At 44.1% G+C, this 25,068-nt stretch overlaps 1 protein-coding gene across 2 annotated transcripts in view; it reads left to right on the top strand.

Annotated features, from left to right (window-relative positions):
* Nucleotides 1-25,068, top strand: part of gse1b (Gse1 coiled-coil protein b) — a 165,534-nt gene that overhangs the window by 104,787 nt on the left and 35,679 nt on the right. The window contains exon 1 of one of the 2 annotated variants that reach the window (XM_083969361.1): nt 16,550-16,748. The exons of the other annotated variant lie outside the window; for it this stretch is intronic. The gene's annotated coding sequence lies outside the window, so the exon portion shown is untranslated. Of the gene's footprint in view, nt 1-16,549; nt 16,749-25,068 lie in introns of those variants that run through there. 2 annotated transcript variants of the gene reach the window in all.

Genomic DNA, 25,068 nt, shown 5'->3' with positions numbered 1-25,068 from the left:
CTCTCTTTATGCTAGCATCTACTTAAGTGTCACCCGTCTCTCATCCTCCTCCCTCTGTGCTTTTATCCCCTAGTTCACTCTATCATGGTATCCATTTATCTATTTTACTCTCCCTCTGCTCCTCGGTCCCTCCATCCCTCCATCCCTCTCACTCCATGTGCTCTGACAGCTCTGTCATTAGATGGCAGTAGCGGCAGTAAAGCAGTCACAATGATGGACTACGAGATCCCTCACCCTTTCCCTCTCCCGCTCTCTCTCCCCCGCTCTGCCCTTGCCATAAAAGCTCTGACCCGTTCTCGGTCTGGCATCTGTTCCACGCCAGTCCGCAGGTGGCACTGCCCTAGTCGTGGCCGTAACGGTCGGCGATGGAGCGTCTCACCGGCTGCCCCGTTAACCTCCTCGTAAACTTGGGGCTGTTAAACCCCGACCCTGCACACCTGTGGCCTCCAGCTCCTCTCTGGATACAAGCCACCACCAGCAAAGGTGTCGGGGGAGTTCCAGAAATACACACATATTTGTATGGCGGCTCTACTTGTGGGGTTGCGGGGGGACGGGGGGGGGGGACTCCATATAATAAATGCACAGCCTCGGCCACATCATTATTCAAAGTACATCACTTAAATTAATAGTTCAACATTTTCCTCTGCCTCTAGTCCAAGGTACACGTAACATGTGCTCACTCATTTTCTTGCTGAGAGTTGGATGACATCACTCTCATGTTCATATAACAGGGGAGAGGGGAGGGGGAGTGGTCCTTAAATGCAGAACCGTTCTTTTACTTTTAAAGGTGTACAGAAAAGAAAATTGAATTTGAGCCCACTGTGGGTCTTAACATTAGTGTAATAACTCATCTATCAGACGATGTAGGCCAAACTGCAAAATTCTTTTTTCGAGTAAATCTGGGATGAAGGTGTGGTATTTTTTTTCACATTGGATAATGCAGGCGCACAAATTATGCGTCACGCTGCACACGATTCATCAGTCAGTGATATTGGATCCATCATCCGTCAATCAAACGACCAATCAAATTTGTTTTCCTTACCCGCGTAAACTCGTGCAGCAACAAAAAAATAAAACTCGGCGTGACAATCACGACAAACGGCCATTTCTGTACAGCTTTAACTTCAATACATGAGTATGATATTAATCTAATCTATTAATATTAATTTTTAAGAAATGAGAATGTTTTTCCCAAAATTCTTCTAAATAATGTCACATAGGAACACCCTTTTCACTTTATTATCACTGTCAGGGCATTTGGCTGTGCTGCACTGAAAGACAGGAACTCACACACACACACATGCAAACAAAACAAAAAACCCTTCACACATTGATAGCCTATTCCAACAGACACTCAGTGTGCTAACAGGTGCAGAGGGTAATGGGGGGCTTCGCTGGTATCACACTCACGTACAGCCATGATTTATAGACTGCAGTCAGTTCTCTCTGTCTCTCTGCTTCCTCTGTTCGCCGTCGTGTCAGTTCAGCACCGGGGGGACGCCGCGCTGTTTGTGTTGAGCATTGTGTTGTGTGTGTTTGTTTGCTCTGCTCCTCTGCGGCTGTGGACAGCACACACAGAGGCAGCAGAGGGATGGTAAACGCTTCCCTCACAGCTGTGTGTGTGTGCATGCAAGGATATCAGTTGACAGGTCTTGTGTGTCACACTCCGAGTGCTCGTCAAACACTTGGCCATCATGACGGACACTCACCTCTGCTCTTTTGCGTTAAGTCGCCGTGAACTTACATGAACCCCTTGTGGAACGCAGGAGCGATGAGCATGCGGGCACACTTTTATTTTGTTGGTGAGAGCGTGTGTGTGTGTGTGTGTGTGTGTGTTTGTGTGTGTTGTCACCTCTCTCCTGAAACATTATTCCAGCAGCAGAAATAGCAGAGCTCTAATAGCCTTCATCTTCCTTTGCCTCCCCTAATCAAATTAGACTACAGAGAATTCTAATTAAACCCTGCTTGCATCTGATGGCACTGGGTTCACACACACACAGACACACTTTCACGGATGTACATCATTACGCACTGACACATGTGCACGTAGTCGGTTTTATTTTTCACTTATGAGCACTCTGATGAGTAGTGGTTTAACATTAGAGAGCAGAGTGATGACTAATTTGTGAGCTTCCCACCAGCTGACCACCAGGGTGATGAAAGTGCACTGAGAATGGGTGTGGTTTGTATGGAGGCAGTGCTGCTGTCTTTGAGGTTATTTGTGTAATTGATTTGTTATAATGTGGTAATGCGATGGTTGATGAGGGATGTTCAGAGGAAGCACTGGCTTGTGCAGTAACTTCATTGTTGTTCCTGTGTCTCTGAAAGAAAGAAAAACAACCACAATTTAATATAAATGTGTATTAAAGCGCAAGTATGAAGAGAAAGAGCGACTGTGAGGCTGGGTAGTAGAATTTATATGATCTTTTTAAGGTGAGGACATTTTATTGATTTTGGCCCATAGCACAGTCCTTGCACAGGGACTTTGCAGGACTGTTGACACAGCATGCACTGTGACACCGTGTTGGACACGACTCTGACTCCTGGAGGTAAGAGGTTCAATGTGCTCAATGTGATGTGTGCATGCTGACCAGACTATTGCTCCAGACAGACTGGGGCCACAGTCCTATCTACATCCATTAATGAATTCATTTAACATAATGAATGCAAAGAACATCAGGCACGTGGATCGCTGTATAAGATTACTGTAGCCTACCTACGTGGAAATACACTGAATCATCTCCCCAAAGTGTTCCTATAGAACTGTGAGGGTTTAAAGAAAAGAAGAAACAAGAAAAAACCTTAAGGCATCCGCATTCATAATGTAAATCCATGAAAGCAAAAATGTGTCCCAGAAAGGCATGTTAATATTCACGTCTCTTCAGTCACACATGCAATAGACAGAGTAACAAAGGACAGGTGGCATCTGCTGCCACATGATCCTCTTCTGCAGAGCAACAAAGCTTCTGTTACATTTTGTCCAATTCCTTCCTGGCAGAGCACCTGCCAGCTAGACCATCAGGTCCTTGGACTTAGTTAATAGTTTTAATAAACATGTATACGTGCTCTCTTCCACACACCCCCGGAGCAGGCACACATGAGAATGGGCAAATGCCATTGATCTTGAATATCCTCTACCCTTTTAACTACACCATAAATGCACGGCGGGAAGAGAAACAAGCAGAAAAAAGGAGATAGATGAGGTTAGAGGGAGAAACGGGGTAATCCTCCTTCACTTTCGGGGCTAATTAGGAGTTTGCGAGGCTAAGATTTATAAAGAAGAGGAGAGGAAAGCAGAACCGAACCACCCAGAGAGAGAGGGTAATAGGGATTTGGCAACTGTACTTTTTCTACTTTGCCGCTCCGTAGAGGAGTGTGTGTTTATGTGTATCTTTTTGTATGTTTCCTATGGCTGGTGGGGGCAGCCTTTTAAGCTGACAGCTTTCCAATCATTAGTCAATGGGATTTCAGAGCTTAGCCATCAAAGCAACCTCTTCACTTAAGACAAATGAAGAAAAGGCAGTTTGCCTGTTTCCAATCTCCTCGTCTCCACTTTGTTCAATCTGGTAAGCATTTGTCCTTCTTCTATAGACATGCATCCATTGTCTCTGCGTGAAGTTCCTCCCTCCTGGACTGTTGTCACATGATCTAGCAGGGGTAACAGGGGTTCCTCTCACCTCCATGACCAGTCACTGGGGTGGTGCAGACAGGAGCGCTGCTGTGTTTATGGATGAGGTTGTAAATAGCTGTGTCTGCAGGGAGCTTCCCTCTGCTCAATATGTGAGTGTTTGAAGGGTTGCGGATGAGAGGCTGATGACCTCAGGGTGTCAGCAGGAGGTGCCGTTGGTCAAAGAGGTGAAGCAGCTATCTTCCATACTAGGTAAGAACACCTAGTGTCAGAGACCACCCTGCATTCAAGGCGTAATGAATGAATAATCTGTCTTCTACTTTATTAGCAGAGAATCTCGCTGTTTGGCTTGTGTGTGTGTGTGTGTGTGTGTGGGAGTGTGTGCTCGTGCTTGTTTGTGTGGCTGATTGGTGCCGAGCTGCCAGCCTCTCGGCACACAGGAAATGGAAATGAATCATGGGAGACAGATTAAGAGAATGGCTAGAGCTCATCACATCCTGTTCAAGACTGGAGTTGACTTGAGGCAAGGTCTCTCTCTCCCTCTCTTTCACTTTTCTTTTTTTTCCCTCTCTGTCCCTCTATCCTCCTCCTGCCCATGTCCATATCTTCTCTCTTTCGCTTGCTTTTTTTCTTCGCTGCCTGTCTGTTCTCAGACAATGGTTTGGCACGGGGCGAGTGATCAGTGACGGGGTCTAAAACATCCGATTAAAATTAGTGTCACACACTGCGTTTGTGTGTGTGTTAGTGAGTGAGCGTGAGACGGAGAGACAGGGAGGGAGAGACTGGATGATGGATGATAGATGATGGTTGTGACCTGAATAGATGGCTCCGGGCCGGTCAGATGACTTCCTCAGGAGGAGGAGTAATGAGGAGGGGGCACAGGATTACCGCTCCATCACTCTGTGTTTATGGAAGCCTAACAGCGACCACAAAACAAATAGCACAGCGGCTATAGCTGAGTGTAAATCTCACACACCCTGTGTTTATGTTTGTCCATGCATGTGTACAATATGTCCTAAAAAAAAAACGACGCCTGTCTCTCTAGTTGTTGTGGAGAAAAAACCAAAAAGGGGGCAGAGGGTTGGGTTATATATCTCTCGTCCTGTCTCATGTCCATCCCTGTGGGTGTTGTGTGTTTATGTGTTTACTTGTGTTTGTTTGGCTGCTTGGTGTTGGAGTGTAGCCTCGATAGGGGTGGTTTCACACCCTTAGGGAAAACCGTACAAGCTTAAAGGTCGGACAAGGTTGCATCAGCAGCTCTAAGTGAGTGGACACATGTACACACACACACACATGCCATGCATTGATGCCCTGAGCTCAGTAGAGACAAAAGTAACTTGCTAGCAGTAAAATATGCCCTACACCACTGGTCCAGGAGCGGGTTTCCCTATAAATCCCAGAGTACAACCAGTTGAAGGATGATGCATCGATCTGACACGCAGTCGTCCTACACTCCGGTGCTGATTGATGTGGCCTGGCTCCTGGCTCTGCGAGTGTCTGCTCCGGTCTCTCGGCATCATGTCAAAGGGAGGTCTCAGAAAAGAGCCGGACAACTGGGGCGTGCTTAGGAGGGCGGAGAACAGCAGATGAAGGTCAGAGGAATGCAGAGTGTAAGGTGAGAAAAGGGCTAAAGGGGGGAGGATGAAGCGCACGGAAAGATAAGACAAGTGGATGTTAGCGGGCTGCCCAAAGTGCTTCGCCGTTTTGTGTGAGACAAGAGAGAGAGAGAGAGAGAGAGAGAGAGAGAACTGGCAAGGGAGGGATGAGGTTAGGGGGTGTGTGTATGTGTGTGGGAGAAGAAAGGCTAGGGGTGGAAACTGATGAGTGTGGGGGGACGATGGGTGGTGGGAAGTGGGAACAGATTTGGGGTGGCCAGCCAGCTGAAATCCTGGTGGGGAGTGGCACGAGTAAGCTGGCACTGCGGAGGCGGGCATATGGAGGGCAGGTTGGCACTTTGGCTGCCACCGGAGCGTGCACCTGCCGACAGAGGGAGACTCTGCCAAGAGGAAGAGAGAGAGAGAGACAGAGAGAGTGGGAGTTAGAGTGGGAGAGATAGGGGTGTGCTTGTGGTATGTGGCAGCGAAGAAGAGTTTGGGACTGCTCGGTAGTCTCAGAAGATTCCGGTTATTAATGAGCGTATCGCAAAAAAATGCATGCCCTCTTGTAATGGAGACACACACAGGTAGATACAAGCAAGCGTACATGCTCACTCATTGAACACCAACACACTCTCATTGGTGATAAACTCATCCTCAGTCTAAAATAAACACTTGCTCCACTCTCTTCTTGTTTGTCTAGCAGATCTAGCAGTCAGATGCACCAAATGTGTGTTCTGGTGGAAGAACAAAATAAACATCCTTGATAACCAAGATAGTATTTAAACCCCTCACGACATACACTACTACAACACACCCCCTAATTGGACTCAACTGTTTTGCTGCTAACTAGCTGCTAATTAGATCAGTGTATTCTTCTCACTCCCTCTCTCTTCTCCCCTGTCATTATTTGCTATGAACAAAACATTTCCAAGTGTTTTGCTAAAAAAAAAAGTGCAGATCGAGAGAGACTCCTACTTGTTCTGAGAGGGAAGGAGATTCTTTTTTTTTTGTTTGTTTGTTATTGTAACAGATGTTAGTTGGTAATAGCTGAACATATATGACACACTGTGCAGAGTGTGTTTGCACAGAAATGCATTTTTGCATTTTAAGCTTCTATTAATCGGTGTGTTTGTGTATTTTGGCTGCTCAACACCGACACAGATGCAGGAGCCAAAGGCCAGTGCCCTCGTTAAGCCGCTGTCAGAGAGGGTTTGTAACAGCCCACTGGAGCCCATCTGTATCCTAACACACACATGCACATACAAACAGATCACTTTGTGTGTTGGTACTGCAAACATACATTAATGCTTATTTTGTGTGTGTAAAGAAATTTATTATTATGCTTTTCTTATCATCACATGCACTATGTGCAAGTGGATGTGCGTGTGGGTTTGCCTACAAATGTGTGTCTTAAGTAGAGGTGGGTGTCCACAGGTCTGTGCTGTAGGTGAACGGTGAAGGGCAGTGACTCTGTGCTCTGGTTTTAGGCTTGGCTGTAGATACAGGTCTTTTGGCTGCCATGTTTCCCTCTGATCTGCCTCCTCTCTTTCATCAAGAAAACCACAGAGAGCGAGGCAGAGGGAGACGGAGAGGTTTAAAGGCTGGCAGCAACTCCATGGCCTTGAGGTGTTATCTCTGCCCCTCACTGTGTTGGAGAGAGAGAGGGTGGAGTGAGTGCAGTGAGAGGGAAAGAGGGAGACTGTGGGATTGATTGCAGTGCAGCCCACTTCTCTTTTTTTTTCTTCCTGTATGGAGCAGGATGGTTAACAGATGGTCGTGTTACCAGAAAAATGAAAATGAACGCAGTAAAATTTGCTTGTGTTAATTTCTCGTCCCCCAGGTGAGACCTTGAGCGCTCACATACACAGGGAAGCACACTCACACACACACGTACACATCACAGACACACATGCATGCACACTCACTGACATGCACAGCCTTGCCCTGCTGGCTTTAAACACACACCATCTGCATGTGGAGAAAGTGTGTCGGAGGAGTGTGAAGCGTGTGCTTGGCTTAAGGAATGTGTTTCCAATGTTCATAGCCATAGCTTATGTTGCTTTGGAATGTAAAGAGTGTTACCAAACACTTCATGTATCAGTCCTCAGTAACCCAGTTGTCCAAAGACAGTGGGTGTTGTGAGGGCAGGCTGACAGAGCTGAAAAGGGGGCTGAATTGCCAATTAGAGGTAAAGGGAAGCAAGGGAATCTGTGCTAACAGGGAGGAGGAGATGGCACGTTCATCCGCAGATGAAGACTAAATCCTTTCATTCTCTCCTCATCTTCCCTCCCTCCTTCCCCTGCTTGCTTAGCGGTGAGATGAGAGCTTCTGCTTTGTAACGTCTGCTTCTCCATGTTTGTGTGTTTTGAGGATCCGGGCTAGTCCATAGCTTATCCCTCTGAGTGTGTGTGTTCTGCCGGGATAGAAGCGCTTTAGCCTCCCTTATCGTCTTACAGTAGGGCTCTCGCTATTACTGTTTGAACTCACAGGGGGGAAAGAAAGTGATGGAGGGAGGGAGAGTGAGGAAGCTACCTATTCGTAGTGGGTAAAGTATCATAATCTTTACTTTAATTTGCAGTGATTCGGAGAAACCACACCTGTTTTCCTTGTAAAAGCCCTGTCATAGCTGGATTTACAGCAGTGGGACATGGTGATTGATGTAACAGTATAGTCCTTGTGCCTCTTTCTATAGCACAATAGAAGAATGACATCACTACAGCTTTTTAGTATGACATCTCTTTATGAGTAAGTTAATTCAGTGTCTCACAGGGGTAGAAAGAGAGCTGGCAGATTTGAAAGATGGTTGTATTGACAGGGAGGGAGATGCACCGCAGCTAATAGGCCTGAGATGAAACGAAATGAGACAAGAGTGGAAGGGGGAGGAGTGTGTTCGTGAGGGGGGGGGGGGGGGGGGGGTGAAGGGAATAGGCCTGGAGAAACTGCTTTGACTGATTTTTCTCTTCTGCCTTTGACCGTCACCTCCTTAAACTCATGAGAAAAAGGTGTGACAGGGAGAAAACTCTTAACAGCACATTCAGTGGATGATCCCTGACACTCGCCCTCGCTCTCTCCCTGCACTTGTATAAATGACAACTTTGTCATGAATGCAGATGCACTCTGAGGTTTGGTGTTCACAGGCAGTGGTGGTGCTAAAGTGTGTGGTCACTGATGGTACTGCAGCGCTTTGGATGAACTCAAACAGCATATGTTCCACTCATATGTATGTATAACACGCACACTTGCACACACTAGTGCGTCTGAGGTGTTAATACCAAGCCACTATATACCGCCCACTCAGACCTTGGATGTGAATGAATGAGTCATATGTGAAGACGCTTCACAAACCAACACACAGAGACACATATGTTGCCCTTGTGTTCGAAACCCTCCTACATACATTGTGCTCATCATTATAGAAGAAACCCGCTGCCCCGTTTCCCTGTCAACACACGTGTCATCAGTAGAGGAAAAAGTGAACTCTCTTCACGTAACACGCACATAGAGGTCTACCACACCTCCTGTTGCTCTTTAACTAGTGTGGTAGGTTGCAGGTCTCGGCAGAGTCCTTGATGTGTGCAGAAGAGTGATGATGAGCTTAATGCAGTCTGTCTGTGTCCCGGACGTGACCACCACATTAATATAGCACTAATACAATGCACTGTCTGCTGAATGCTAATCACTGCCACACTCTCTCTCACACTCTGTCGCTTTCTCTGATATAGTCTATTGTTTGAGACATGTGAGACAAAAGGGGTGAGAGGAGGCAGACTGGATTTAACCTGTTGACTGTCATGGTGCTATCACAACTCTGGATGAATGTCTCATACAATATCAGACTGTGCATTTTTTTTTTTTTTTTTTTTGCATTCCTGGAGTAGCTGTTAGTAAACAGCTGCGATGGGGGTTTCAAACACCTCGATTGAAAAGCATAATTTGGCGTCAGCACTTCTGAGGCCTTGACATTTGGTCTACCTAAACAAAACCGTCTCACCCTTCACCCCTCCACACAAAACAGCATCTAAGGCTGGTTGGATAAACAAGGCCACTGCAAAAACATCCCAGTGCGCGTGCCAACAGGCCTTAAGTGGGAGTGGGAGGGGGGTTTACACTGCAATACTGGAATGAAACAGGAGGGAGGGGGATGGAGGGATGTGCGAGCGTGACTGCTATTAATGGCCTAATAATGTATTTGGCTGTTTTGGCAGTTGTGAAAAGGGTGAAGGGGGGCAGAGGGTAGAGGAAAAGGGGTTGACAGCGTGTCACGGCTGGTTAAAAGCAAGCTGGGAGAAGAGAGAAAGGCCTTGTTTGTTGGGCTAAATGCTGTAAATAACATCAGAGAGTGCAGCTAAATGGAAATCAATGCAATTACCCTATTAGCATGGGCTTGAACTCACACTGGCTGCTGCTGTTACATCCCTCTCTCTCTCTCACTCCCCTCTCTCCATTTTGCTGAGCATTTATACTCTATACATCATGGTGCACTGTACATTTGTGGACATGTCTGACAGATGGATCAGAGAAACAGCACTTAAACGCGAGTGTGTGTGTACGTAGGGATTGTTCAGGACCAGTCGAGTAGGGACGCTGCATGGGTTGTCCCTGTAAACTTCACTGCAAGCGTAATGATTTTGTTTGGATTCACATAACCTCCTTAATCACCCCTATTTTAATACCCAACAATTGTGGGGATGGGGGTGAGGGGGGCATTGGGCTGTTAAGTGGTAAGTCATAATTAGATAAATAATTGGTTTGGCTATCATCGTCCCTCTGCCATCTGTTATAGGCTATGTGTGGGGTGTGTGTGGGTGAGAGTATAGACAAGTGAGGGATAAAGAAAAAAGATCCATGGTTTTTATGCCTCTACACTGGTGACATTATCTTTTCGGGTTGTTCATCCCTTCATCTAGAGCTGTATTTATATTTTCAGTCTGAACTCTGAGAGAGTGTACTTGACTGGTCGGCAGAGGCACGTAACCACAAGGCAGCAATTATAGTTGTGTTTTGATTCAAAATTATAACGTACAAATCATAAACATCAGTAGTTTTACAACACTACAACAGAGATTTCTGTACAGAATAAACTTGCATGTTGTGATTAGCTCATAACACATTCAACACAGGGGATATCAGAGCTCACTCTCAAACTTTCAAACCTCTTTTATTGCTTTGTTTGTAATCAAGCTGTATTGCAACCTACAGTGCTATACCACCATGGATTGCCATGCTGTCTAAATGAATTGGCACACATTTGTATTTCTTACAACAGGAGCTCACACTTATACACACACTTGTACGTGTTATCTTACAATACACTCCCCTCTTCTTTTCCAGAAACATACAGAAACAAAGTCCCATCTGCTGCTGGCTGACTTAGATGCAGATGTGTCCATCTGTGCTGGTCTCTTCTCTTTCTTTCTTTCACTCTGTTTGTATCCTTCTCCTTTTTTCCTTCTGACTTCCTTTGCACTTCACCCTTCAACCTTTATTCTCTCTTTTTCTGCTGCAGGTTTGAAATAGTCGTTTCTCTAACTTCCTATTGCACCTTCACTCCTCTCTTCTTTTTGCTTTCTCTCTCTGTCAGAGAGTAAAAATCCGGATGCCTCTGCTTACTTCTGTATTCAGGAGAACAGGTGGTTAGGCTTCATCTCTATAAAGAGAGAGCACAGTAGTGACAATTGAATCTAATTAGCACCTGAGATACTGTCAATTAAGATTCAACTCGTATAGCTGTTGCTGAACTTAGAGCAGGAAATGTACCAGGTCAAAAAATACAGTAGAACATAAAACCGAGGAACAATGAGTGCAGTTGTATGAGTTTATAGTGTATCTGTTTTGTTCTTGTCTAAATCTGTTTGCTCGTGGGCAAAGTGCATAGAGGGTTAAGGGTGTCTATGTGCTCTGAACATTCACACTGACAGCTAACAATTAGCTGCCGTCAGCGTGGCTAATAGAGGAGTGTACACTGTTAATTATGTCACAGCAGAGAGGTGGGAAGGTGGAATACATTTGAATAATGGGAGGAATGATATAACAGCAGGGTTTTAAATTCCTTGGCCTTTTCGTATGTGTAATGAAGGGTGTGTGTGTCCACTCATAAACGGAGGTCTGTCTAACATTCATAAATACAAAACACATAGGACAACACAAGCTGTTGCACAAGCAGGATACCCACACGTACACACACACACACACACACACACACACACACACACACACACACACACACACACACACACACACACACACACACACACACACACACACACACACACACACACACACACACACACACACACACACACACACACATCCTCACTCTCTTTCTCCCTCTCTCACATACACGATAACACCGAGGGGCGTGCGAGACGGAGGGTATGTCTAAGTAGTGCGCTCGTGCCTGGTTTTCCAGATCAATGATGTGTGGCTGGGTGATCGATGTGAGGGCTTAGCGGAGTGGAGAGAGCTAATGGGCAGGTCAGTGGCTCAGACACATCCTGGTTCCCCCTGCCTATTACCACTACGTCTGTTAATAGGCCTCACCCCTCTCCCCTGTTGCTCACACGCACTTACACAGACACACAGATAATAGGAGGATAGCAAGGAGGGAACACAGCCCGCCATGCTCAGTCCACAGACCTCCTCACTCCCTGCTCCAACCCAAGTCACTACCTCACATCTTTTATTCCTCCCTTTCAGTATGTTCCTGTTCTTTTCTATGGCCTTTGCTTTTTCTTTTCTTTTTTTAATTTTTACATCAAGCGTTTTGAGCTACACCATATGGTGATGCATTTACTGTATGTAAATAGGGAGATGGGAAGATAAGCACCATATTTACGGCCGTGTAAAGTAAACATGAAAGAGATTTTTGTGCAACCCACTAATCTCCTCAAAGTCTATTCTAGTGCAATCAGGCCTGGATAGCTCATCCCTCTGCATTTATAGTTGGCTGAAGGATAAGTGGTATGTGATTGGTCCTGTGTGGCTGTCAGTCAGGGGGTAGTGGTGTTCAGCTGTGACACTACAGTCTGGGTTAAAGGGTAAAGTGAGCAACAAACTGCTTACTACAGTAATTGGGGTATATGTTTTTATTTTAAGGATGTGGTTGAATTGTTTTATGAACATATATTGTGAATTAACAAGTCAATATAAAATGTTTGCATGGTAACAGAATGTAAGTCTACTTTTCATTTTTGATTGTTTGTTTATTTGTGTTTTTCTTTTTTGACATTTAAAAATGCTGCATATTGTAACTCTGTTCTGATGACAGGACTGTCTTTGTTTCAAAATGTGTATAAGTGCATCTTCTTTACAAATAGAAAATAGCTCTGGTTTAGATATGGGTTACAGAAAGGTCAACAGCGCAGGAATGGCTGTTTGATTAATAATTTGTAAAAACAAAACAAAATAATAAGCAACTATTTTTGCTATTTCCTTTATTGACCAAGCAACTAATTAATTAATCCAGAAAATGACTGTCAGATTAAATGCAAATGAAAATTGATGAAAAAATAAGATATCATAGCTGTAGCTCTATGCAATCATGTGTGTGTAGGTTAGCCGTGCACAGCTGTGTGCTAACACTGTGATGACAGCAAGTCAGTCAGTGAGGTAAATAATGGCGTGGGGCACCGCTCTTCCCCCCATGTCGCTCTGTCTTCTCCATCCATCGCTCTCTCTCTCTTTTTGCTTTAATTGTCACTTTGTGTAGCTCCTCTTCTCATCTTCTGTGTGGCATCTGATCTGCATGTTAATTACAGCCATTGCCTTAATTTAATATCTGCATGGGAGGAATGTGGAACACACACCCAAGAGGTATATCATATGCCCTCCAGCCCTCACTCAGTCATGCACACATGCACATATGCGTGTACATGCACAGATGTATGCAAAGCGCATTTTGTGTCTGTGTGCTGGTTGCTGCTTAGGTGTCGTATGGATGTTGGATGTTGGATGTAGGGGTGAGAGCCTAAGATCTTGGTTTAGAGTAAAAGGGGTCTGAGATCTTTTCTAACCCATCCTCTGAGTGTCTCTCCCTATGGCGAAGGCTCAAAGAGCTGCCACTTGTCGTCCACATAATGGAGGCGAGGCAGGGGGTGGGGGGAGTTTGTGCCGTTTGTCTTTCAGAGGAGTGAGGGAGTTCAAAAAGGAGGTGAATGAGCCATTCTTTTTAGATGCCGAGGGGGAGGAAACCGTGCATGCTTTCACAGTGCTGGGCAATTCATCTGCCAGACGCTTCTCTCCACCGCCAATATGAATACAGGCATGCACAACATGTGTCTGCTGACACATATATACAGTATATACACCATAGGCACACACTGTACAACCAGCCATGGGCTACACAGGGGTTTACTGGGTAGAGCAGGAGCAAGTGGTGATTTTATACAACATGTGATTCCATCATAGTGCTAATAATTAGAGCCATTTTTTTTTTAGAGCACCTCAATGTATACACACGCACACCCACACACACACACACACACACACTCCCTGCCTCAGCCATGCAACAAGGCTGTGTCTCTTGTGGCTGATAGATTGTAATGAATGTAACAGCAGTCAGATCCTTCAAAAGCCTCTCAAAAGCTTAAGCCCCTTTATTAAATTAAGCTAACGATGCCTAAGGCCAGGTCCGCTGCTGAGAGAGAGAGGGAGGGAGGGGGTGGGGGTGGGGGGGTAAAGCGGGAGAGAGTGAGTGAGAGAGGTGGTGCATGGGGAAGTAAAGGCTGCAGAGATAAGGAGGAGGAGGAGGAGGCGATGTTAGGAGCAAGAATGTGAAATGCCAAGTAGTCAAATCAATGAGGGATGGTGGGAGTGGGGGGGCTGGAGGGTTAGTATCAAAGGAAGAACCTGGAGGAGGTGAAGAAGAAGGGCTGAGAGAGGACATGAGGAGGGGGCAGAGGAATATCCCGCAGACTTCCTTGGTAGTACAGTAGTGCACCTGTGGCTGAGAGGAGGAATAGTAATTAGGCGAAAGCTGATTGTGGGAGATAAAGAGTGCAAATGTGTATTTTTTTAAAGGATGTGTGCGCGCCAGAAACTGTCGATGAAAACATAAATGTTTAATGCCTCTAAATGGGGCAAGCATTTTAAAGCTGCTCTCACACTCGTTGGGTTGTATTTTAATTACATTGTGAGCTAAAAGCTTTTTTTTTTTTTTTTTTTTACAATGGGTGAGGAAGTTGCCAAGTTAGAGCAGCAAATGTGGCGATGCAGTTATTTATCATATAGCGTATAGTATGTTTTGACCTTGTTTGTTGTGTCTAGTAAAGATGATTTTATCTATGACAACTAAAAGTTACAGCTGTATATCTGACAAATTCATTAGTTGATTTAATTGAAAAATAAAAAGCCTTTGTCAGCACCCCCCTGTCAGTCCTTCCACAGATTAATGTATTCATGCTGAGAGATCTGGTGCTTATTAAAGACCAGAACGTAATTGTGAATGTTATTGTGATGCCAGAGATGTAACTATCATCAGTAATGACTTATCCCTAATAGCAATGACTAATCACCAGAAATGACTAAAGACTTATAACTCATTAGTGATTAGTGATTAAAAAAGACCGTAAAATTACTAATTGACAAAAAATTTCTGCGTCAACTAGACATTTTAATACTCTAATGACTGATTATTTGACTAATTGAACAGAAGGGGGCTCCTTCGGTGTCTAGAGATCTGGTGTCGGGGTGTGCATGTGTGTCAGTGTGTGTGTGTGTGTGTGTGTGTGTGTGGGGTGGGGAGCAGCATGTGTACAGACAGCAGGCAGATCAAAGGCTGAGGTCTCGGCGCTGCATCGTTAGTCAGGCTACCTTGTCTACTTGCTCTCTCTCGCTCTCTATCGCAGGTCAAGTAGAGGTGAGGGATACACTATCACATGGATGAAAGACAAGCCACACAAGTATTACCACACACACATACACATTACACACACACATACACACACACAAGATTCACTCATACAAGGAAGAGGGTCATGCTGCCCAGAGGGGGATGCTGTGTGTGCGTTGGGTAGCGTTTCTTTTCTCTGCTCTTCTGTGCCTGGTGTTAGCATGGATGGAGAGGTGATGCTGTGGCAGGACAGACACACACACCACACACACACACACACACAATAAGCAATTAGGCTTCCATTTGATCCAGTGCATCACAGCAATTAGCAATTGAAAGTACAATGTGAAAAAGACCTCATCCCACTTCCTCCCCAGCCATCACCTGCTTAATCCTGGTTTTCATCCTTGGCTTTGGGAGAACACCCTGTCTTTACTGCTTACAAGTACGGCTTTGATTTTACAGCCTGTGCAGTCGCTGGTATCTAATCCACAGTAAAACCATTGATAAGCCAGGCAGGGGTAGAGGTTGTCAGCTGAATCTCCTCTGTGCTTTTGGTAGGTGGCTGTCCCCTTGTGGACACTCGATGGAATTACTCCCCTTTTCTTGAACCTATACTGTCATGTACATCAGTTACTAACAAAATATTCTTAAATATCTGTTGGCTATTATAAACCAATGAACTAAAACTTAAAATTTGTCCAGATTTAAGATATTTGTCATTGATTAATTCATATCATGGCAACTTCTTTTAATCTTGGTCATGATCACACACTTTTGACAACAGAAAAACAAACGACTGTTTGTTAGTTTGAATATAGGCTATTAATAGAGAAATATGATAATGTGCAGCTAGGTTAATCTAGTACTGATGACAAAGCCATTCTATGCGATGTTTCATAGTGACTGAAGATTGCAATTGAATTTTATTTGGTGGCATTACAGATTTTCAGAATTTTTTTTTTAGTTATCAGTTAATTAATTCATAATTACACTCATTGGCCATGGAGTAGCTAACAACAGATCAACATGTGGAACTCAACTATTTTAGACATGGCATGAAAATAACAACAATTAACATAAATAGACAAAGATTAATAAAGCAAACACCAACTAGGCACCTTCAGCAGCAGCAGCATGAATAAGTATGTTCCGTGTAATTAATTTAAGTGATAATGAATATGAGGGGTAATTGGCTGTTTATTTTTGTCTTGTTTTATTTATCAAATTGAACTTGGAGGTGTAAGGTAGTTCACAGATTTGTAGCCATTTTTAATGAACAGGAAGTGACTCTCTCCATCCTGGTCAGGGATGGATGGGACATTCTTTATCCCATTTGGGGGACAATGCGGGGTCAGCCCTGTGGACTGGAGGCGTGACGGGAGGGGGGGAGCAGGTGCTTCTACCCCCCGCCCCCTCCGGCTTGTCTCTGTCTGTCTGTCTGTCTGTCCGGCCCCCGCCGGAGAGGAAGCCCCACCTCCCGGCTCCCAGCAGCCGGCCGCCTCTCTCCTCCTCTCCCCGGCGCTCTGCTCTGCTCCGTCCCTGTGGCCTCGCTAGGCGTCGGAGCTTCCTGCGTGACAACAAAAGTGCCGAGTGTCTGTTCTCGACGGAGGGATGGATCCGCGCTTTCGCCGCTAACGGAGGGAGAAATTTACTAATTTATTAACACTGGAATAGCCCATACTTGTTTGCGGTGAGTGACTGTGTGTAAATCTGTAGTTATGTTTTCAAAGCCGGAGGTTGTTTGTGTAAACGAGCGAGCATACAGCGAGGGTTTTGTTGAGGAAGTCATTACGATGTCGAGGAAACGAGTGCTGCTAGTTCTTTTCTTTTTTTTTTTCGGAGGTCGGGTGCCTAGCCCTTACGTACGCACGCGGGTGTGCGCGCGAGCGTTTGTATGTGCGTGCTGATGTGTATGTGTGAAAGAGAAACAAGAAAGACAAAAAAAGAGAGAGTCAGTACAACTGAAAGAGACACTCCGTCGCGTCCAGGTGGAGATTTAAGCTTTATTCTTTAAACCAGTCAGTATTCAGCTTAAACAACATTTGGCGAAGGTTTTTCTTTTTAAGACATGATGTTTTTAAATGCAGTTTAGCCTGAAGGACTGAAATGAATAGCGGGCGACCCCCACCTCCTAAAATTAACTTCTTGTAACATTGTTACCGGTGCACTGTTGTGATTATTATGTAAAGCGCAGCCCTCGGGGGTTCTGCTTAAGCCATTTACGTTCACTGTAGGTCCGCTTTGTAAATTTGTATTAGTGGCTTTAGTTGGTCGGCAGTTCGCAGTCTCCCAGTCATGCTGGCTCCATTAAAATTATCGGGAGAGCTTCTGGTCTGGACTGCTGCTTCAGAGCAGGAACATGGCTATTTTTCGGTTTAAATGTGACTGTGACTGCGAGAGTGACACATGTTGACCATTTGGTGCTCCCTTGCGAAGGGTTTGACCCGGCGCGTGCGTGTGCGTACGCGTGCGCGTGGCAGGTGGACCGTGTTGAATCACTTCCCACGCGCTCCTTCACTTCTCTTGAACTGCAGGCGAGTATAGCAGCTGCTTGCTTGTGTGGGGAACACACACACACACACACACGCGCGCGCAACACTCATCACGCTCATCACACACCTCTCGGGTTTAAAACACGGTCTACAAACACAGCGGTGGAGCAACAGGCTTTACTGAATACACTGTGCTGCGGGTTGAGTTTATCTGCAGCCAGAAGGAGTCTTGTTGTTGTGTGTTTTAGCTGCTGCTGATAAGGTTAGCCAGAGCCTCCTGGTTTTTATAGTGAGCCCATCTCCTGTTGTCTTTTAACAGCTCCTGACTGCTGCTGGATTGGTCATTCATTACATGGAAACTTGTCTGTCTGGGAACATAGCCCTGTGATGTCATTTTTCAGCATAACTGCAGTTAATAATGCATTATTTCTGACTACAACTTACATAGATTCAGTTTGGTTTTTCACACAAGAACCAGAAATGGCCCACAGCCAGGCCCAGAACAGAAAAAGACACTATGGGGACATTCAAAGTTAATGAGGGACGTTGACAATGGAAGACAATGGATACAAATTTGTTGTTCTGTTTCACCATATTTAGCTATAAGTTTAATCTTTTAAATCTTTTTAAATAACTACATAATAACTACATAACTATATATACATATACAGATATATACAGTATATACATGTGTAAAAAATAATGATCTCACTAACAAGGATGTGGCAAAGTGTTTGTATGGAAGCATACTAGAAATTTAAATGAATAAAAAAAATCCTGAAAACAAGTGATTAGTTCTGGTGTGGATACGGGTATTTGTGAAAGGATTAAGCATTCATGAATAGGTAATTTTAGACGTGTTTACTGTTTTCATGTATGGGCTTAATGAATGAATGAAAAACTGACATATGGGGCATGCATCCTATGGTTGTCTATTACTACTTGTATTTGATGATGGTCTTGATCCAGATTAAGCCTTGACAGTTATGTTCACTATCTGAGTGCTTTCTATTTGTGGTTTATCTTTATTTGAGGTCAGAGTAAGGGCTCGACCTGTCACCTTTACCACTGACGACACCCAATGTCACTGCTACACTATTACCTCTTTGATATAGGAAATCCCCCATGCGAGGACACACTCATATCACAGGCTGCTGTCACACAGGATAATCTCTGACTGGTGTCTCTCGGCTTTGTGTGTTTCTTCGACAATCATAATTCAAATATTGATCTGTTTTACTCCAGTGTTTACAAATATCATACTGAAACACTTTTTCTTTTACATAGAAGAACGAAATAGTTTTGACCAGCATTAGTTTTTGTCACCGACAACCATTCAGTCTTTTTGACAATGAAAGGCAGTCTTAAACTTTGGTTAAATTTTTATTATGGCCCCTCTGCTTTTTCAATGGGATTACAAATAGTGTGTTTGAAATAGATGTCTCAGTAGTGATATCACAGCTGTTGTTATTGGATATTTTATTTTCATTTCTTGGATCTCTTAATTTGATTCTGTTCAAGAGCACTGCTGGTACCATCACAATTCCTCCCTGAACGGGATTAGCCAAATTTTTCATTGTAATGACTAATGACATTGCAAATCTGTGGTTAAGAGCAGTGAGCATGCCAGGGAGCTGCCAGATAGGGTTAACCATTGCATAGTAGGGATGTGGGCTACAAGTGGTCATCTCATATGTGCTGACTGAAAATTAAGACATACAAGTCAAATGAAAAAACATGCATCAAAGTAATAGAAGTTGTTTTCAGGAGACTGGTGTGAACTCAACATACCGGTATGCAATGCTTTGCTCAGATGCTGCAGATGCACAGTCGGGATTCTTTGGTATTTTTGCACCTTTTGCTGACTCATGACACAACAGAAGGCCAGCATTTCCATTATTATTTTGATGTCTCACACACCACGACTAAGGCCCCACTTTAGTAAACAAAATCATTAAGTAACAAGAAGTACATTTTGCACTCCATCTGAACCATAACACAACTTCTCAACTGTGCGGTTTAGTTTGTTCCCCCCATATGGCAGACATCCACTATGTCATTTCAGTGATTTAAGACTATCCAAAGTTGCTATAGTATGTCTTATGATACTAGCGACTGTTTACTCATTCTAAGGATTTATGGAGAATCATAAATAAGATGAAGATTCATGTGCCTGGTTAATGTTCTATGACATAGAGTGTAATATGATGTAATGTGTGATCACTCTGTACAGATGAATTCAACAGGCCAAAAAGACACCAAAACAAAACAACTAAAAAAAACATTATTAGCTGTGAACTGTACATTCAAGGTACAGTAGGTAAAGGTTAATGAAGGCCATGTTAGCTCAGAACCAGAATGAGAACAAACAAACAACTTTACAGTCATTTTGAAAACAGCACAATAACCCAACTATGGGAAAACGTAAACATTTCTGCCAGTGACAGACCACCACAGTGTGTGCTGCGCCGGCTCCACCACTAGTGGTGTACCATAGGCCACAACGCCTATGAGCAAACATTTCTTGAGGATGCAGAATCATCTTGGTCTGTGAGAGTGTCTTAGTAGTACTAAAAACGTCCAGTGGAAAAAAAAAATGCTACATTTTCTCTCAAATGTGCAGTGTTCTTTATCTGTCGACTACTTCACTAACAGGAAGTTTTTGCGAGGCCCCTATCAACAGAGACACAAACTAAGTAACAGGAACAAACATAACCTCCTTGGCAGAAGTAATAAAAACTGTGAGGTAGCTGACTTTAGGTAGATTTATCCTCCCCTGTCAGACCTGCATGTGTCTGATGCTTCAGCACATGATAAGAGCGTAAGATTACTTATGCAAATCTCGCTCTCAGGAACAGAATTTCTCGCTTGTGATCTGCCATTTAAAAGTTGTTGAACCTTTATGCTGTGATAGCGCCTATACAAGGTTGGCATGTTTTCAGGTGTCGTTGTGCTGTTTGTCATGCTGCGGTAGCCTGCAGTGCTGCGAGTGTCTGGGGGCTAGACAGCAGCTGTGTTGAGCAGAGTGTTGGTGACAGTTTGTCTGTGGCAACAGCACCTGGCTCTGTTTAGAGAGTGATTAGGAGAGTCCCAAGCAGCTCCCCGCACTGTTTACACAAGGAGCCTGGAGTTAAAGGTGACCCACTTTGCATTTCCTTATCAACAGCCCACATTGATAGCTTTGAATAGCACAGACTGTAGAGAGGCCTTTGCATGGGTTTACATAGTTCCCTATTAGAGAGAATGGGATGTGTTTGACAGGGCGAGGCTTGGATTTGACTATAGCATTACAACAATGTCCTGAGGTGGTATGAAAATGTGGGTGCACACACACACACACACACACACACACCGCTCTCTTTGTGCGTCAGGGCAGGGTGGTGTGTGGTCTGACTCTGTGATGGCAGAGAAACCACTCTGGGATGTTTAGGAAATGAAGGTTTTCTTTATTGAACATGTCTCCATCTCTTTCGCCATCTATCTTTCCCTCTCTGTTTGTCTTTGTCTCTCTCTCCCTCCCTTGTCTCTGTCTCGGTTTATGTTCTTCTGTCTCCCTCGCTAGAGCTCAAGTCAGGTTAGGTGTGTTAGATTTTGGGGTGGGGGACTTGTTTGATACCCCCCACCCCTTAGCATTGAAGTAAGTGTGTGTGTGGGTTTGTGTGTGTGTCCCCTACTGGGTGTAAAAACCGGTAGTAAGGCTAAGCTGTAAATGTGACGACCGGTGAAGACAGCTGAACAAACAGGTCATAAAGTATTTATCTGAAGGGGAAGACAGACGGACCGATTATTATTGGGTGGACACACAGACAGACAATCAGATTCACAGGCAGTGGAAGAAGATGTTAATCAGATTGCCACAGAACCAAAAAAAACTTCCCGCAGCCCATGACTTTTGTTCTCATGCCTCCAGCTTTTTGCTCCATATTTCACTGATAAAGCTGCTTATCACTGTGTGTGTGTGTGCATGTGTGTGTTTACTCTGTGTGTGTGAGAGCAAGCCTAACCTGCTCTGTAAGCTGTGCTTGTGCAGAGATGCATGTTCCTGTGTCACCTGGCATTTGCTGTTAAATGATACTTAATTTTTAACCACCAGCAATTATGTATGTGTGTGTCTGTGTGTGTCTGTGTGTGTGTGAGAGCCTCACACTCCCAGTGTCAGACAACAGAAATATATGGCTTCACTCTAATTGTAAATTCAATAGAAGTTGTTAGGGATCACACTAATAGCTGGAGATGGCTGCAAGGAAACCAAACAAGGGCTTGTCTCCAATAAAAGGTGCATTCACAATCATCCAGTTATTGCACTTAGTTCCCATACACTTATTAGTGTTGACAAGTAGATGTTGCTGTCGGTAGAAGTTTGAGAGTCTTGGCCCGGGGTTGTAAACTGAAGCCTTTTTTTTTTATAATGTCCCACTGTGCAAACTAAAAATCCTTATCTCATACCCCCTGCCCTGTGTAGATCTCTCTTAGAGATGGGGAGCACAGATAGTAAAAGATCACAGCTTGAATCTAGATTTACCGGCTCAGTATACAGTAGTTTATGGAATGTGGAAGTTTTTTTTTTTTTTTTGTGAAAGCATTTTAGATCTTCTTCACTGTCATCTTTGCCTTCATCTGTAGAGCGTGTATGGGTGCGGCAAGCGGTTTAGTCACCTGATTTGCCCCACAGACAGGATAACAGGATAACTGGCCTGAAACTGCTTCCTTGTTATTAGAAACACAAATTAATAAAAGGTTTTACGTTCTAGTCCGGTTTATTTAGCTGTACTACAGTTTCCTTGTATTGCTTTCATTGTTTTTACAGTTTGTATTTTCATTTACCAAACTTGAGCACGTTGTCCTGGGGCCTTTTAAGTCGATCATAGACAGTCACACCTCTCTCTCTTTGTGGTGATGAGATCCTTTACCATAAGATCCACTCCCTGAACTGGTATCAGCCACTTTTTGTACCCAGTCTGATTTTATTAAGACAGCGGCACGCAGCACGGTGCTCACTGCTCAGCGGTGAAGTAACCTCCAGAAGGTTTTTCACAATGTTAACTCTGTTTGTGTTCTCAATCTTCAGATTGGATTAAATTATGAGGAGAACCGAAAAAAGAAAAGACAACATTTTCATTCACACAAAGTCAGTCTTGCTGCATTTACCAGACCAAACCATGTTCTAGATATCTTCAGATTACGTGTGTATGTTTGTGTAGCTGATGTTTGCTGCTGTCGTTGTCATACCGCAGGACCTGATAAGCACTGGCCAAACAAACACAACACAGGCAACATGAGAGCGGGAGATAAGCGAATCATACACACACTCAATACTGACCATACTTGACTATTGCCCTCACCAAACAGGGCCTCTTTCATTCAGAATTTTTTGGTGCGAGTGTGTGTCACGTATCATATAGTGTGTGTCTGTGTCTATCTGTCTTGTCTTTGTGCTTTCTGTAGTCATACTCTCACAGTATAACCCAGCATTGTGCTAAAGGCTACTCTTCAACAAAGGCCTTTTCTTTTACTATCACATCATCATCTCCCTTTTCCCTCTATCTGTGTCTGCTTCTATCTCTTTTCAACATGTCTGTCCGTTTGCTTCTCTCTCACTTCCTCTGTTTCTCTCTTTCTCCATCTCTGAGATATCTGCCACATCAGCTGACTGTCATATTGTGTGCGTTCTGTTTGTTAGCATGTCTCCTTGTGTGTATAAGAGTATATGGTCAGAAATGTGCCCAAAGAAGTGAAGTGGGTTTTGTGGCCATGTGTTTTTTATCAGTTCATTGGTAGTGACTGCATACCTTTTGTTGGTGGAGGTCACAGTTGTCGTAATAAACGTGCTTCCCAGAAGAAGACCTAGTTGCCAACTAGGTTCGTTTTATTCGGCTGGCATTTACCTAACTTAAGACTATCCATTTTGGGCACTGCTCTTTTGATTCAGTTTTTTATCTCAGTTTCAAATCTTCCGTAGGTGTCGCCTCTTATCTCAGTTTCAACCATATGTGTTTCCCCTCTGCACTGCAACTGACTGACAAAATAGGCCGTAATTCTCAAATAAGATCAAATAAATGCACAGGAAGGTCATCCTCCAAAAGAAAGCATTTGGAAAATGACCCCCCTGCTGTACATTAAGATTAAATCAATGTAAATCCCAGCCTCTCTTAGGTAGATCTACATGTAACACTTATTTTCAAATATTGATCGCTCTACAGATAGTTTTTTCGATTAGAAAGCCTCGGGTGGTGTCCTCAAATGTATTGTTTTATCTGACTAAAATCCATTTTGTCACTACCACGGCATACATCCATTCCTCAATGGCAAGGATGTGGCAGAGGAAGTGGCAGAGGTCAGAGTTCATACTGGTTCCAGCAGCCCGTCTTGTGCACGAGCGTGAACGCCCCCTGTTGCTGATTTGCTGAAATAGTGTACGGTGTCCTGTTCCAAGCCGCTTTTCGTTTCCCGCTACAGAGCCTGGGCTGTCTACAAACACCAGATTGTTTTTGAGTGCAGACACGGACAGTTAACAGACCATGAGGAGAAATTAGCTTGACAAAATGTGTATTGTTTTAGAATGGCTGCCTATACTTATAATTGACATCAGTGTTGTTCCCTGAGGCACAGGTCATGTGAAACCTATGGAAACAGTACATCCTTTACCCCCTTTTTAGATTTTCCTGTATATACTAGGAATAGTCTTGAAAATGTGTGTTTTGAAAGGATGGGTCAGTCATTCATCATATGCTTGACTTTGAAGGCTTGCACACATTCCACCTAATGACAACCACGCAATACCACTGTGATTGCAGATTTGAAATCCTACCCTGAAAATTGAATTTTCAGAAACACAAAAACCATTAAAAAATAATCTGTGTGACCCTCAAAAATGTTTTTGAATAATACATTAAAAAAAAGACATCTGTTCAGGACACCGCACCTCTCTGCAGGTCTCAGCTCTGTGGCCGAGACAAATCATGTTTTTATGGCTGGACTGTGCAACGTCCACTCATTTACGCGCAGATTTGTTGAATCAAAAACACACACTGGTTACACCAATTACAAGATTACAACAGGGCAACTCTCCACAACCCGACCCTGCTATGGAAAGTCAAGTGGGTGCTTTGGACCCACACGTGTGTGTGTGTGTGTGTGTGTGTGTGTGTGTGTGTGTGTGTGTGTGTGTGTGTGTGTGTGTGTGTGTGTGTGTGTGTGTGTGTGTGTGTGTGTGTGTGTGTGTGTGTGTGTGTGTGTGTGTGTGTGTGTGTGTGTGTGTGTGTGTGTGGTGGAGTCGGTTAGGAGTCAGGATCCATGCAGAGTAGTTGGGGTTCTAATTAGGCAACCACAACCCAGTACCTCACAGTGAGAAAGGGAGAATAGATGGGAGAGAGAGGTTGAACAGAGGACGGAGTGAGGAGTGTATGTTTTACCAGACTTGATACTAATGACGTATCCGCGATTCGATTCGCAATAGTAAACGCACTCATCATGAATCCTGTGCACAGATTTGGAAGCCTGTCTTCTTAGAGAACTTCC

This window comes from Trachurus trachurus (genome assembly GCF_905171665.1).
Source record: "Trachurus trachurus genome assembly, chromosome: 3".
Classification (NCBI taxonomy): Eukaryota; Metazoa; Chordata; class Actinopteri; order Carangiformes; family Carangidae; genus Trachurus; species Trachurus trachurus.
The sequence above is the reverse complement of the archived record's forward strand: the minus strand, read 5'-3'. Positions and strand labels throughout refer to the sequence as shown.